We start from the raw sequence: 13,989 nt of genomic DNA on the forward strand, positions 1-13,989 counted from the left end.
AGATGTGAAGGTTCTCTTACAGAATCCTGGTGAGATTCCTTTTAAGGTACGTCCGGGAGAACAACTTGCCGAGGAAATTTTGGAAAAAGCTTTATTCCCTCAGTTTAAAGAAAGTGAACCAGACAAAACAGACAGAGGCAATGTAGGCTTTGAGGAAGCTTATAAATCTCTTAACATTGAAAAAAGGAAGAGAGAAGAGCCCGCCATCTATCCCTACCTAGCCTTCACCCAGCGAAATAATCTTGCTCTCGCTAAAGCTTTTCTACAAGCAATCCCAGAAGGAGAAGGCTTGGAGAAGGGAAGTTGCTTTTTGTTCTTAAAACATGGATTACTTTATAGAAGATAAACATCTCTGGAAGGCCAGTAATTCTTTTTCGATCACTGAATAGTGAGTTTGACTGGTATTCAAGGTCTTGGACAAGTATGCCACGGGGTACTCGATGCCATCATGTTCTTGAAGTAGAGCGGCTCCTAAAGCCGGTGCAGAGGCATCAGTCCCTACAATAAACACTCGTCCTTGGTCCGGCTGGCGTAGTATAGGAGGAGCAGAACAAAAGTCCTCTTTTAATTGTTGAAATGCCCGGTCAGCCTCGTTAGACCAAAAGAAAGGAGTAGATGTTTTCTTTAACAGATTGGTGATGGGCAGAACTCTATTAGAAAACCCTGCTATGAACTTGCGATAAAAATTGGCTAGCCCTAAGAACATTTGGATGTCCTTAACCGAACCGGGACTGGGCCATTGCAACATAGCATCAACTTTGCTGGGATCCATCTGGATACCTTCGGGTGATAGAATAAACCCTACGTAGGGAACCACAGTAGCTTGAAAGACACATTTGTCAGGATTGGCCTTTAAGTGATTGTCCTTTAGTCTTTGCAATACCTGGTCCAGATGAGTGGAATGGAGTTGGGGGTTCTTGGAGACTACCAGTATGTCATCAAGGTATACAATGGTGCATTGGAACAAAAGATCTGAGAATCTGCGGTCCATGAACCGTTGGAAGACTGATGGAGTGTTCACCAAGCCGAAGGGCATGACTCGGTATTCAAAGTGCCCGAAAGGTGTTCTAAATGCGGTCTTCCACTCATCCCCGGATCGAATGCGTAACAGGTGATAAGCTCTTCGGAGATCGATTTTGTAGAATATCTTGGCTCCCTGTACAGCTTCTATGACATCTTTGATCAGAGGCATGGGGTACCGGTCTCTAATGGTGGCCTGATTGAGGCCCCGGTAGTCTATGCAAGGTCTTATTTCACTGGAATCCTTCTTGGGGACAAAAAACAGTAAAGCCCCAGACAGGGAGTGCGAAGGTTGGATTAGACAGTTGTGTAAGTTAGAGTCCAGGTACTACCTGAGTACCTCCTTTTCTTTGAGTGAGAGGGAAAACATACACCCAAATGGAACCATAGCCTCGGGCAATAAGTTGATGGCGCAGTCTTCGGGCCGATGGGGAGGTAGTTCTTGTGGTTTGTTGGTCTGAAAAACCTCCATGTACTGACTAAGCTCATTCTTGTTCCTTGTGATGGTTCAGGAAGTGTCTGGATGGTGGCGTAATTGGTTACTGGAAGGCCGGTCTGGCGGCAGTATTCGGAGGTGAATGACATCTGATTGTTTTTCCAGTCTATGGTAGGGTTGTGCTTCCGTAACCAGGACACCCCCAGTATGACTGGGAAGTGAGCAGCTCTGATGAGGTCAAACTGGATAGTTTCAGTATGTTGTAGCAACTTCATGACCATCTGGGGGGGGAGTGTGTGTTATTAAGCCTGAGCTTAAGGGTTTGCTGTCAACTCCTTCCACTTTTTGATCTTCCTCCTTCTCCAGATGGCCAATACCTGTCTTGTCGGCACACACAATGTCCATGAAACATCCCGCTGCACCGCAATCCAGCAACGCCAGTACATCAAAGGTCTGTTGAGGAAGACTCAGTTGAATAGCTACCACCATGAGATGGTTGTCTTCGGTAGAGTTGATAGGAGTTATTGACAAAGAAACATAGGGACCAGGAAATACCCCTTGGTAACTTGTCCCTGCTAGTTCCAAGGAAGCGCGTTTCCCGACCGCTGTGGTGGCACACCTGGACAGTCTCTTAGAAGATGTTGGTTGGACCCACAGTACATACATAGGTTATTATCTCTTCTTCTCTTGCATTCATCTGGGGTAAGAGGACCTTGGGTAGCACCAATCTGCATGGGTTCTTCCTTGTTCAGGTGGGTTGGAGAGGGGATGGACACACAAGGTTCGGATACAGCAGAAAAACCACAGTTCTTTCGACTTTCTGAACGTCTTTCAGAAAGACGGAAATCCAACTGAAGGACCGTAGACCATAGTTCGGACAGAGTTGCCGGCCTGGGTACCCATGCTAGTTCGTCCTTCAGGTCTTCTCTGAGACCTCGCCGAAATATGGTGTACTGGGCATTTTCTTGCCAACTGGTCTCGGCTGCTACTCGTTTGAATTGGGATATGTAGGACAACAGATCAGCGTTGCCCTGACGTACGCCCAACAATTGTTCACTAGCAACTAGCGCTGTCTCTTGTCTTTCGAATGCCAACTTGAACTGGGCTGTAAACCCACGATAGTCCTGCAATAAGGGGCTGGCACTGGTCACCAATGGGGTAGCCCAGGCTAAGGCGTTCCCAGTTAGATTAGATATCAGGAAACCTATGCAGGCTTGATCAGAGGCATAGGTTTGGAGTCTGAAGGTGAAATGAATGATGCATGCCTCCATGAATTCTTTAAACTTATGTGGAGAGCCATCATATTTGGCAGAGGCCAGAGACATAGGAGGGAGTTCACTGCGGACTCTTTCCTGACTGTCAATTCTCTGTTTAAGGACAGCATTCTCTGCCTTGATGGCTTGCAGTTCCTGTGTTAAATTGTGCACAGCAGTAAGTAGCTCCTGGACTTGTTCAGCCGATGCCATTGAGGGTCCTTTTTGGTGTTGCAAACTATCACATTCAACACTGACTGACTGTATGTCGGTAATATCCATGTCCACAACCTCCTCTTCCTCACCTGTATCTTCCTATGAAGTCTTGTGTCTGAGTACCTTCCTTCTAGTCGTTTTCTTTTTTGTGACGAGGTAAGGTCTTCCGCGGTAAGAAGCCACCCTGGTACCCTGTTGAGACAGGGAAGCAGAGGACCCCCTTCCGCAGAGACCGGTTTGAGAGGAAAAAAGCAATAGCTAAAAGAAACCTCTCGAATGTGACGCCTTGAAAGATGAGTAGTTCAGAGGAATATCCAGGATAGGTAAGAAGGTCGATGGTCGGGTCCTTAGAATAGTGATGCCAATGCAGGAAGCAGTCCTTATCAGAGAAAGACCCCGGGAAGTATACATTCTTGCGGATGATCGCCAATATTCAAGAGTGAGGTGGAAGGACCCTGTATCAGGAAAGGAGCGTTAAGAAAACAGAAAGAAGGAAGGTAAAGCAAGATGGAGTCAGAAGCGAGGGTGGAGCAGGGCAGGACAGAGTACCAAAGGAAATAGGTAAGAAGGGGACAGGAAAGGGAGAATCAGGAGAGAGGCAGAGACGGTAAGACAGAAGGTGGCCGGAGCCGTACCAGGAATTACGGCAACAAAGCGGAAGGGAAAAAATAAGGTAAGAGAAGACCAGAGAAGTGAAGGATAGCAGACGGCAGACTAGCGGAGAATGGAAACAGAAAGGCGGAGGAAAGACGGGGAAAACAAACCCCCGTGGGAAGTAAACGGAAGGCGAGCACAGAACAGTAAGCGGAGCGTAAAGCAGAAAGTTGCAACGCGCCGAGCCCAACAGGGGGCGTGACTAAATACAGAAACTAAAGACAGGCAGAAACAGAAAGACTACAATGGCCGCCAGGAAGTGAAAGTCAGAAACGGAACATCCTAATGGCAACGCCAGCACCATGTATTCCATAGCCGCCAGTGATGTCTGCGAGAAGGCGGCATGACAATGACACTCGCAGGTTAGTGTGGAACAAATATGTGCATTCTTTGACATGGATAGACATTAACCAGTCCACATAAGGCCCCTCCACAATTTTCCTTATGTTTCAGGTCTACGGGGTCAACATGTATGGGAGCCAATTCTGGCTGCACCAAAGTGATGAGTACCCCAGTTCTGCAGAGTGGGACAGCAGGTGTGATGGATCATTTATGGGCATCTGGGACCCAGTCGAAGGACTAGCTGTCTCCTGATAGGTGGGACTGTTTTCCCTCGTTACGCTTCACAGCCCTGCCCTGGAAGTGCCTCGAACAGACCTAATGCCCTTCAATGACCACCCGGCAATGTTGAAAAGAAAAATGATGGAGGAACAAAAGGCAAAAGAAGGGCAGGAGCACACAGTGAACAGAAGGAGGCACAGTAGTAATTATTGGTCAGAGTCCTTATCACAGAGTTTGGAAGCAATATCAAACAGCTTCTGGCTTTTTTCAAAGGCTTCCACTTTCTTAGCATCCCTCTTGTTCCCTGGGGTCCAAGCTGCCATTAATGCTAAGTGGCTGGAAATGACCCATCACAAGGTCCTGCAGCTGGCAAATTTGAATGAGAAGGGACTCAATTCAGTGAGGGAAGACCTCTGTTCTGTGAGACTAGTGGCACTTCAGAATCGCTGTGTTGGATATGATAACAGCAATGGAGGGTGGCGCATGCCAAAACTTGGCAGCAGTTGCTGCACCGTGAACCCAGCAAATGATGCAGCCAATAGGATGCTAACTGAAGCTATTAAGGAAATGTGCACACTCCATGAGAAAATGATGAGAGAAATTCAGGATGTATTGTCGGACGATTGTTTCGATTCACTGATTTCTTGGTTCCCCATGTGGTTGGCGAAGATATTCAAAGTGACTGTTCTAGTGCTTCTGTGTGGGCCAGCCGATATTGCAACATTGTAAACATCGTAAATATAAAAAAGGGAAGGAGCAATATGATGTCAATGAAGGTCGGTGCGGAGGAGGGTAAGACACAGGGTAAAAAAGTGAATGTCAGACAATCTGGAGCAGCCGAGTGTGATACACAAGTAGTACCTACAGTGCCACCTGCAAATTTGGATGAGTATGATGCTTTTTGGGTGGCTTGCTATGCCAGCAGGCAGGAGTGTGTGCTAATAGGCTCATCCCTGGAGGAATATAAGGAAGAAGGGGGGACATGAACAGGGTAATGGGGTTGTGGATCACCAAAACAGTAAGTAAGAGTATGGTTAGCAAAATAGTGTTCAACAATAGATCGAAAGGGGGAGAGCGGAAAAAGGTGCACATTAAGGATTCATGCCAAGTGGGGTGCACTAATGAGTTGCAGGAGTGATGGGAAAGGGGTTGGGACATCCCTAGAATGGGGGCCATCATTGACATTTGCAAAGTGTAACTTATGTGCTGGGTGGGAGAGCTGGGATGGTGGCACCCAGGGGGATAGGGATTTGGGGCAGGGGCAAAGGGTAGCAGTGGTAGTACAGTATATTATGAACTACACAACAGCCATCTTGGGACATGATCCACCGTTAAGTAAGCCACTTGGGTTTTTGCACTGACAGGCCCTGTGCTTTGGGGCCGACAGCAAATTATTGAGCGCTCAGCCACAGCAGTGTGCTGGAGAAATGTTGCAAGCTGACCATTCCCAGGAGACCATAGTCACAGGGAAGTGGACCCCGCCAATACTTTCAAGGTCAGTGAGCCAAGCACTTGAGCGCTTGCTGGAAAAAATAAAGAGATTTAAGTAATAAATAGAGGCAAATAGGAGTAAAATCACAGTGGAGTAAGCAGTTTCAAATTGCCCCTTGGTAGATGGGACCGGGAAGAGGGTTGTGGGGCGAGGGTGCGAGCTGAGAGGTGACCAATCATCTAGAGAGCTTTGGTGTCCCTAGGGTGCAACAGTATTTTGTGTCCTTGCCGATTTCAGCAGGGCACCACATTGGTTGGATGCCACGTGAATGTCTCCTCATTGCCAAGCTCAGGTTGTCCTGTGTGTTTCATAAGAACTAACCACTGGCAGATTAATAAAGTTCCAGTGGTCTGCACAATCACATAATGTAATGAGCGTCATTTTGGGGCAGTGTGGTAAGGTTTGTGACATCATAAAGTGTGGTGTTGGACAGAGGGGGTCAAGATTGCCTTCTCCAATCATGAGTGGGCAATGTATAGCTGGACATAGGGGACTGACGTAGTCCCGCCAATAAGCTTTGTAGGATGGCTTGTCTATCCTAATATTGTGAGATCCTATAAAAAGTTTAGCTGCAGTTGGTGGCGCTGACAGCTCCCTTCATTCAGTTCTCTTCCACTGCTGCTTGAATTGTGCTCTCCCAGCTGCATCTGTGCCTGTAATAAACTGTGTTACCTGTTGCCTGGTGTACGCTCCTTTTTGCATTACTTTGGTGTTCCAGCCACCACTTGCCACTGGTGGACCCCGATACATTTTGTAGAAATAGTTATAAATGTGCTCTTAGTTAAAGGAAACTCATCTGCCAAGAGGAAAATGGGACAAGACTGAAGCGGCAACTAGGATAAATGATTCATTCAGCTTCTGGAACTGGGAGGCTGAGAACACCCAATTAAAAATGCAAACCATAGGACTCCCAGCACATGTGACCACAGTAACATAGATTGAACATTTCTCCAGAGTATATGATGATGACAATATGATATGGCATTTATAACTCGCCTGTACACAAGTGTTTCAAGGCGTGACAAAGCAATGGAGGGGGGAACAGAGGGAAGACAGAGACAACGATCTTACTAGGATATCGCGCAAGTGCAGGGGGAGGGGGAAGGGTAAGTGCGGGGGGGGCAAGTGAGAGATGGCAGTTCAATATATAGGATCAACAGTAATAAATAAATAAAATAAATAAAAATAAGTAAAAAGTGCAGCCAGCTAGTGGCAAGTGCAGGGGTAAGTGCTGACATCAAGTGTCAAGAGCTGGAGGGGACTGTAGTAATATAGAAACAGCCTCCAAGTGCAGGGGTTTCCAGAGAGACAGTGCAGGTGTGCAGTTGGTGGGGGAGGGTACTTGGGCATGAGATCAGAGGGTAGCCAGGTGACCAGTGCAGTTTCAGTCAGGAGTTCAGCAGGGGAGAGGAGGAGAGAAAGCAGAAGCAAAGAGGAAGGTCTTGTTGTGCTTCCGGAACCGGAGATGGTTCTCCTCAAGTTTCAGGGAAGCAGGGAGGCTGTTCCAGAGGGTGGCCCCAGCCGAAGAGAGAGAGATCTTCCACCAACGTGTTGCTTGGAGAAGCGACTGACCCTGAGGGAGTTGGAGGTGGATGAGCAAAGAGCTTGAGAAGGAAGATATTTAGGAAGAGAGAGTTGAAGGTATTGAGGCCCCAGTCCCCAGAAGGCCTTGTGGACAATGCAGCGGGTTTTATGGCACACATAGTGGGGTATTAGTGTACTCTAGAGTCAGTGAGGATGAGATACTGCAGGATATCACAAGAGGGGAGTTTTGGGATTCAAGTCCAACGTCCCAAATGTGAGAGAAAGTACAAGTTAATGAAATCTCTCTAACATAAACATATGAATCATACAGAGGGCTAGTCACCTTGCTAATTTACACAACCTATAGGCCTCATGTGAAGCAGACAAAGGGATAGACGTGTCTTTGAGAATAATCAATGATTAACTATACATCAGACACCTAAAAGCATCTAACATTGAGAGTGAAAACTGTGTACAGTAAGATAGGACGCAACTAACATTTAGCAGCACAGTAAAACTAGGATACACGTACAAGTAACAGAAGAAGACACATGACACTTCATAGCGTGGAAATAATAGCCAGATAAATATATTAGACAACAGTCCGAGAAATAGTAGGGAACATAAAGAAATTCATACTGGCAAGGTAATGTGATACAAATGAAGTTTGTGCCATTTTAAATTCAAAAATGCATTCTTTGAAGCAACCCTTGATAGTAGCTAGAAAACGAAGCCACAGAGAAACATTCACATATTCAGTGGTCAAACACAGCCCATTCCGACTTGTCCCAGACATGACAAAGGACAAGCTCAGACCCAATGAGGGAAGATGAGAAAAGCTGCAAAAGGATTGACTAGGAACAGAGTGCAGCAGGTTCCCAAGCCTCGAAAAAAGTGAAACATATAACAAATAATGTGCGTACCCATCCCTTTAAAAACAAACAAAACGAAGGCCACAGCTTGGTGAGAACGAGGTAATGTGCAGAGATGTGTACAAGACAAAGTCAATCATGCAAAAGACACACACTGCCGCCTGTCGGAAAACATCCACCTAGGAGTGGAGTTACGAATACCAAGCAACATGGGTATTTCACTAAGAATATAAAGAAATAGGTATCTAAAGAGCATATAATCAAGGAGAGGCTTCATCAATGTAGGAAATGTAATGGGGAATACATTAAATGTTCTGATAGCTCGTCAAACCAAATATGTGAATAACAGTTAGGGCCTCTAACACTCACCCATACATCAATGCACAGTTTAGATTAGCACATGGTCCCGAAGCAAGGGGCCAAGAAGAACGCCCTATGAAGTCATGTAGTTCCATCAAGGGAAAAGGCAGGAGCTGTACCGAAAGGTGAAACATGTTTCCAATGAGAAATCACACTAATAACGGTTAGTTGAACAGTCACAAGGCTGAGAACGCTCAGATGGTGCCAACCTTTGAGTCCCATGAGAACTAGGTGGTATCCGCTAATAATATCCCCATTGTGAGAAACCTGAAGGTGTCTCACTCACTAGGCCCCGGGGATCTGTCATCCAGGTGGCCAGGACACCTCCATCGCTATTGGATGCAGTGTCTGGGGGTGGACCAGTGTGGGAGGATCGCCTGGATGAGGGGTCTGTGGGGAGTGTAAGTGGGACAACGAATGGGTAAGACACAGTATCCCCTTCCTTATGACACCTTTTCCCCATCCTGCCAAGTAGGATATTTAGAAACTCTATCCCCCACCCCCTTTTCCAACATGAACACTTTCTCACACCATGAACGACAATGGACTAAGACCAGAGCCGTTTACCTGACATGTCCCAACACAAGGGTCAGGCAGTCAGGCAATTGTCGACAACTACACACACCTGACTGCCCTTTCCCTTTCCCATAGGGCTAAAAGGTGAAGCATGTGAGCACACTCTGAGCAAGGCCGAATGCACTAGGAAGCAGCTTTACCAGGACGGCAGTTCAAACAGAGTAGAAAAGTAACATAAGACCGGGAATCGCAGCTGGTGAATGGTGTGACGGATGTCAGCAGTACATAGAACCCTCCCACACTGATAGCCAGGGCAGGGAGACGTGGCTGCCATTGTGGTACCACCCTTGACTCCAGCGTCAAAAGAAACACCAATGAGTTCAGCACAGCCGATGAGTCGGAAGAACCTGCTAGTGGGCCAGACTGTGTTAGGCTCAAGGTTTTTTGGAAACAAACTTGGTACCAGAGATAGAATTGTCCGGCGCTGTGTGGGTGCTCATTCGGGGTCTCTGGCGGTCGATCTTTAAGTAGCGTTACTTTATTAGAGCTTTTTCGACTTTGATACACACTTTTTTGTGATCTAATTACACTATTGGTATCCATAAGATTGGATTTGGTATTTCTATTTTGATGGTTCGGAGAAGATCTTTTTTGTTCTAATGTCAAAAAATCACAGTCGGAGGTGTTATGCTCCACATTGATATTTTCTGTGACTCTGGATAAATCAGGATGCAGAGGTCTGTCTTGGATCATAGTTGGGTCTGGTAAAGTTATGATGGAGTAGGTTGAGAGATTCATAAGTTCTTCCGTCTCCACTATACTGTCGTTGTTAGGGGAGGGCGATGTAACTTCCTGATCGGTAGTCGTAAAAGCCTCGGCTTGATGACATATGTTCTCTATGGAACTCTGACGATCATTTTTCTTATGAGGATCTTTCTTTAATTTATGATTCTTTGTTCTTTTTGTCGCACTGGTGTAGTTACATTTTCTATGAATGTTTTTGACTTACTTGTTACCACTTTATTTGAGAAGCTTTCATTTTTTTCTGTTTCTAATTAATGTGCTTTTTAGAGGCATACCAATCAGTCGTTTAGAAGTTTTTTTTAACTTTCTTTTCTTTCTTTATGCAATTGTCCTCTATTCCAGCACCCTGGTATTTCTTTTCCTTCTGCATCATTACACTCCAATATGTTGAGGTCTTCTATCTTTAACCCTCCTCCATTCACATCTATTGGTAAGTATTTTACTACTGTGTGTTGTGTTTCAGCGTTTATCATAGTATTCTTTTGTTTTATGAAATTATTTTCCCTCTGTGATTAGGCTTTTGTCACCCACTCAGTGGAGGCTGTTACGCCCTGAAATTGGCCTCAAGTCATATACAATGCAAGGCGTGTCAGACAATGGGCTGCTTTTTTGGGACCATCTGTACCTAAATATGTTCGGGATACACTCATGGCATAAGGGATGAGGGAACACACAAAACAGCTCTCTCCAGACGGCTCCTTCCCCACTCTGCTCATATGCTGATACCACAAGTTACTACTTACACGAACAAATTCATCTGCGTATTTGCTCATGGACTCTGGGTCATCCAAAAAACACTTATTTTAAGTCTTTTCATTTGCGTAGCTACTACAGGGAATTCTTGGGTTACCATTTCATCTGTCATCATGATAGGAATTATATTGCTAAATACTGGTCTGGCTACATTATGAAGAACATATTCTGTCTGTGCCAAAAGGATAATATAATAAAGGCTGCAAAATGTAAAAAAAAATGTTGCGATAAGGATTATAGCTAGCATGTCTACCTTTTGCAAATAGCTAGGATTGCTGTTCCTTCTAAGAGCTCAAAGCAAATATCTAATATCATTGAATAACCCCATCCTTCTCACCAAAGAGAAATTCTCAGTTTCTTCAAAGAATGTGCTCACAGAAATAATTGTGCTAATATCGCAAGAAAACTTCTTTCAAAAACAAAGTAGGCCCTAATATTGAACAAAAGCATTTCAAAACCGATGTTCCAAATACCTAAAAGAAGATAAGTGCTCATCAAATAAGATAAGACCGTAAAAAATATGAGCGCTATAGGAAACATTGGTTACTCTTCTTTTTACTGTTCAGGGTAACACATTCTTTTCATGTTAAATGTAATTGCAAATATTCTCACTTAGTTGTTTGTACATATATTTGAAAACAAGTGTTTCTACTCTTCTTGCTACTTATTACTTCTCATAATAGTACTCTTCTCGTCTCGTCTTCCCCTTTGTGCTCTGGGTTGGCAGGCAAGAGGGTCTCTCCTTTGTAGATTTTGACATCACTGAGGTGCAGCCAGGAATGCCTTCCTTGGAGCGTCACCACGGTCGGTGTAACCTCTTCGACTACGAAAGGTCCATTAACACGTGGCTTGTTCCATCTCCTAGTGAAGTTTCTGCACAGCCCTAAATTTCCGGGGAACAAAATAAATGGCTTGAGCAGGGTTGCAGTATTCATTGTCTGCTTTTTATGTTTTCTTGAGTCCCCCTGCCACATCAAAGCTGTTGAGACATAAATTGCACCTTACACAATAGCGCTCTCCATGGTTAATGTGCTTTTATGCTTTTTGAGAATTTCAAACAGGGCATGTTTAACATATAATGTTACTGCACAGCCCATTGTGATGCTGGCAGATATCTCAATCGTGACGGCTGTTGCTGCCAACGCTTGCTCACATGGATAATGGCCTCTCATTACTGAATATAGGATCCCACTGTAGAATGCTAGTGGCTTGTGTCCCATGGTAGTGTTTTTGTGCAAGTAAAGCTGTCATTAGGACTCTGTTTGAATGAGAGAATAGAAAGAATTCCTCATTATAATCATGGATCCCTAACACCGAGTGCTGTGCTGATTGTTATTTTCAATTCATCGAAAGCATCTATCGTTTTGCTTGTCTACACAATATCACTGTTTTCCGTCTGTGCCTCTTGAAGTGCTTTCAAAAGCACTTGAAAATACTTACAAAGGCCTAATAATTGTTCTAACCCTTTCAAGGTGTCTGGTCTGGTTGTCTTCATGATTGCCTCTGCTCTTTCGGGTGTAACTTTCCTTCCTTCCTGTGATATTAGCTGACCTATGTATAGGACTTCTTCCTGGCAATATTGCATTTTCTCTTTGTCAATCTTATATCCCTTTTCTGCCAATACCGTCATCAACTGTATTGAGTCTTGGCTGCATCCTTCTTCTGTCTCGCTGCATACCAAAATGTTGTCTACATATTGTATCACTGTACTGTCAAGCTGTACGTTCCCTAGCTCCCTCTGAAGTTCTCAGTTGAAGAATGAAGCAGACTAGCAGTACCCCTGAGGTAAAAATGTATGTTTTACTTTTGTCCTATGATAGGTAAACAAGGTCAAATCTTTGGACTCTTTGTGGAGTGGGATCAAAAAGAAGGCATTATTTAAATCAATCACTGTAAAATATTTAGCCTTTGGCGGGATATTGCACAATATCGTGGCTGGGTTCAGAACCAATGGGAACTCAGCCTCAACGATGTTGTTCAGGGGACATAAATTCTGATTAAATCTCCATGACCCCCCTGTTGCTTTTTGCACTGGGTACACAGCTGTGTTAAATGGGGATTCTAATGGCACCAATATTCCTTGTTGCATTAGGGCCGCGATGGTGTCTTAAATGCCTTTGTCTGCCTCGTTTGACATTGGGTACTGCCTCACCAACCATAAAATAGCTCCTTGCTTAATTTACTTCCCCATCTCCATTCAATAGGCTAACGACGTATGGACTGCTGGTCCACAATATGACATGATATGGCATTTATAACGCACCTATACACAAGGGACGAGACAAAGAAGGCGAGACAGAGGGAAGACGTAGACAACAAACCTACTAGACCATGTGACATTGAGATCACACAAGTGCAGTGGAGGGGGGAAGGGGAAACGTGTGGGGGGAAAGGGGAGGGACCAGTGCAATACATAGGATAGCAATAAAATAAATAAAGACAATAAATAAATGTGTGGCCAGCTGGTGGCAAGTGCAAGGGTAAGTGCAGACATCAGGTGTCAAGTGCTAGTAGGGGCTATAGGGATACAGAAACAGTCCCCGAGTACCAGGGTTGCCAATGGGGCAGTGCAGGTGTGCAACTGGTGGGGAGGGGACCTAGGCCAGAGATCAGAGGGTAGCCAAGGAACCAGTGGAGTTTCAGATTCAGCCAGGAGATCATCAGGGTAGAGGAGGAGACAAAGCAGAATCAGAGAGGAAGGTCTTGAGGTGCTTCCGGAGCCAGAGATGGTTCGCCTCAAGTTTCAGAGAGGCAGGTAGGCTGTTCCAGAGGGAGGCCCCAGCAGAAGAGAGAGATCTACCACCAACTCGCTGCATGGGGAAGGGACTAACCCTGAGGGAGTTGGAGGCGTAAGAGCGAAGAGCTCAAGAAGGAAGATATTTAGGAAGAGAGAGATGAAGGTATTGAGGTTCCAGGCCCGAGAAGGCCCTGTGGGCAATGCAGAGGGTTTTGAACTTAATCCTCCCGCCACAGGGAGCCAGTGCAGAGATTTCAGTCCTGCAGAGATGCGATCCCTGGGCTTGAGGCCAAGGACACGTCTCGCAGTCCTGTTTTGGATGAGTTGCAGAGGACAGAGAGTAGAGGCAGGCAGATTTAGAAAGAGGCCGTTGCAGTAGTCCAGCCTAGAGAGAACCAGAGCTCGGGAGACAGTGAGCTTCTGGGGGAAGGAGAGGAAAGGAAGAATACCTCTGAGGAGGTGCAGCTGGTAGTGTGACTTCTTAGAGACATCAGAGATGTGAGGAAAGAAGGAAAGTGTGGAGTCAAAGATGACCCTGATGTTTTAGACGGGAAGAGGGCCAAGAGAGGCTGGCCATAGAGTGACAGGAAAGGAGGGAGCAGGTGTGCCGATGAGGAGAATCTCGGTTTTACTGGCATTAATGCTGAGATCATTGGGTGCACACCACTCCTGGATGGCGGTCAGACAGTCAGAGATGAGAGAAAGAGCAGAGGTGGCTGAGGGCACCTGAACATGAGCTTAGTGTCATGCGCATAGCACTGAAATTTGGGGCAGATAGCGGTAATGTGGTG

Source organism: Ambystoma mexicanum, chromosome 4q, assembly GCF_040938575.1.
Source record: "Ambystoma mexicanum isolate Mex_15411 chromosome 4q, UKY_AmexF1_1, whole genome shotgun sequence".
Taxonomy (NCBI): domain Eukaryota; kingdom Metazoa; phylum Chordata; class Amphibia; order Caudata; family Ambystomatidae; genus Ambystoma; species Ambystoma mexicanum.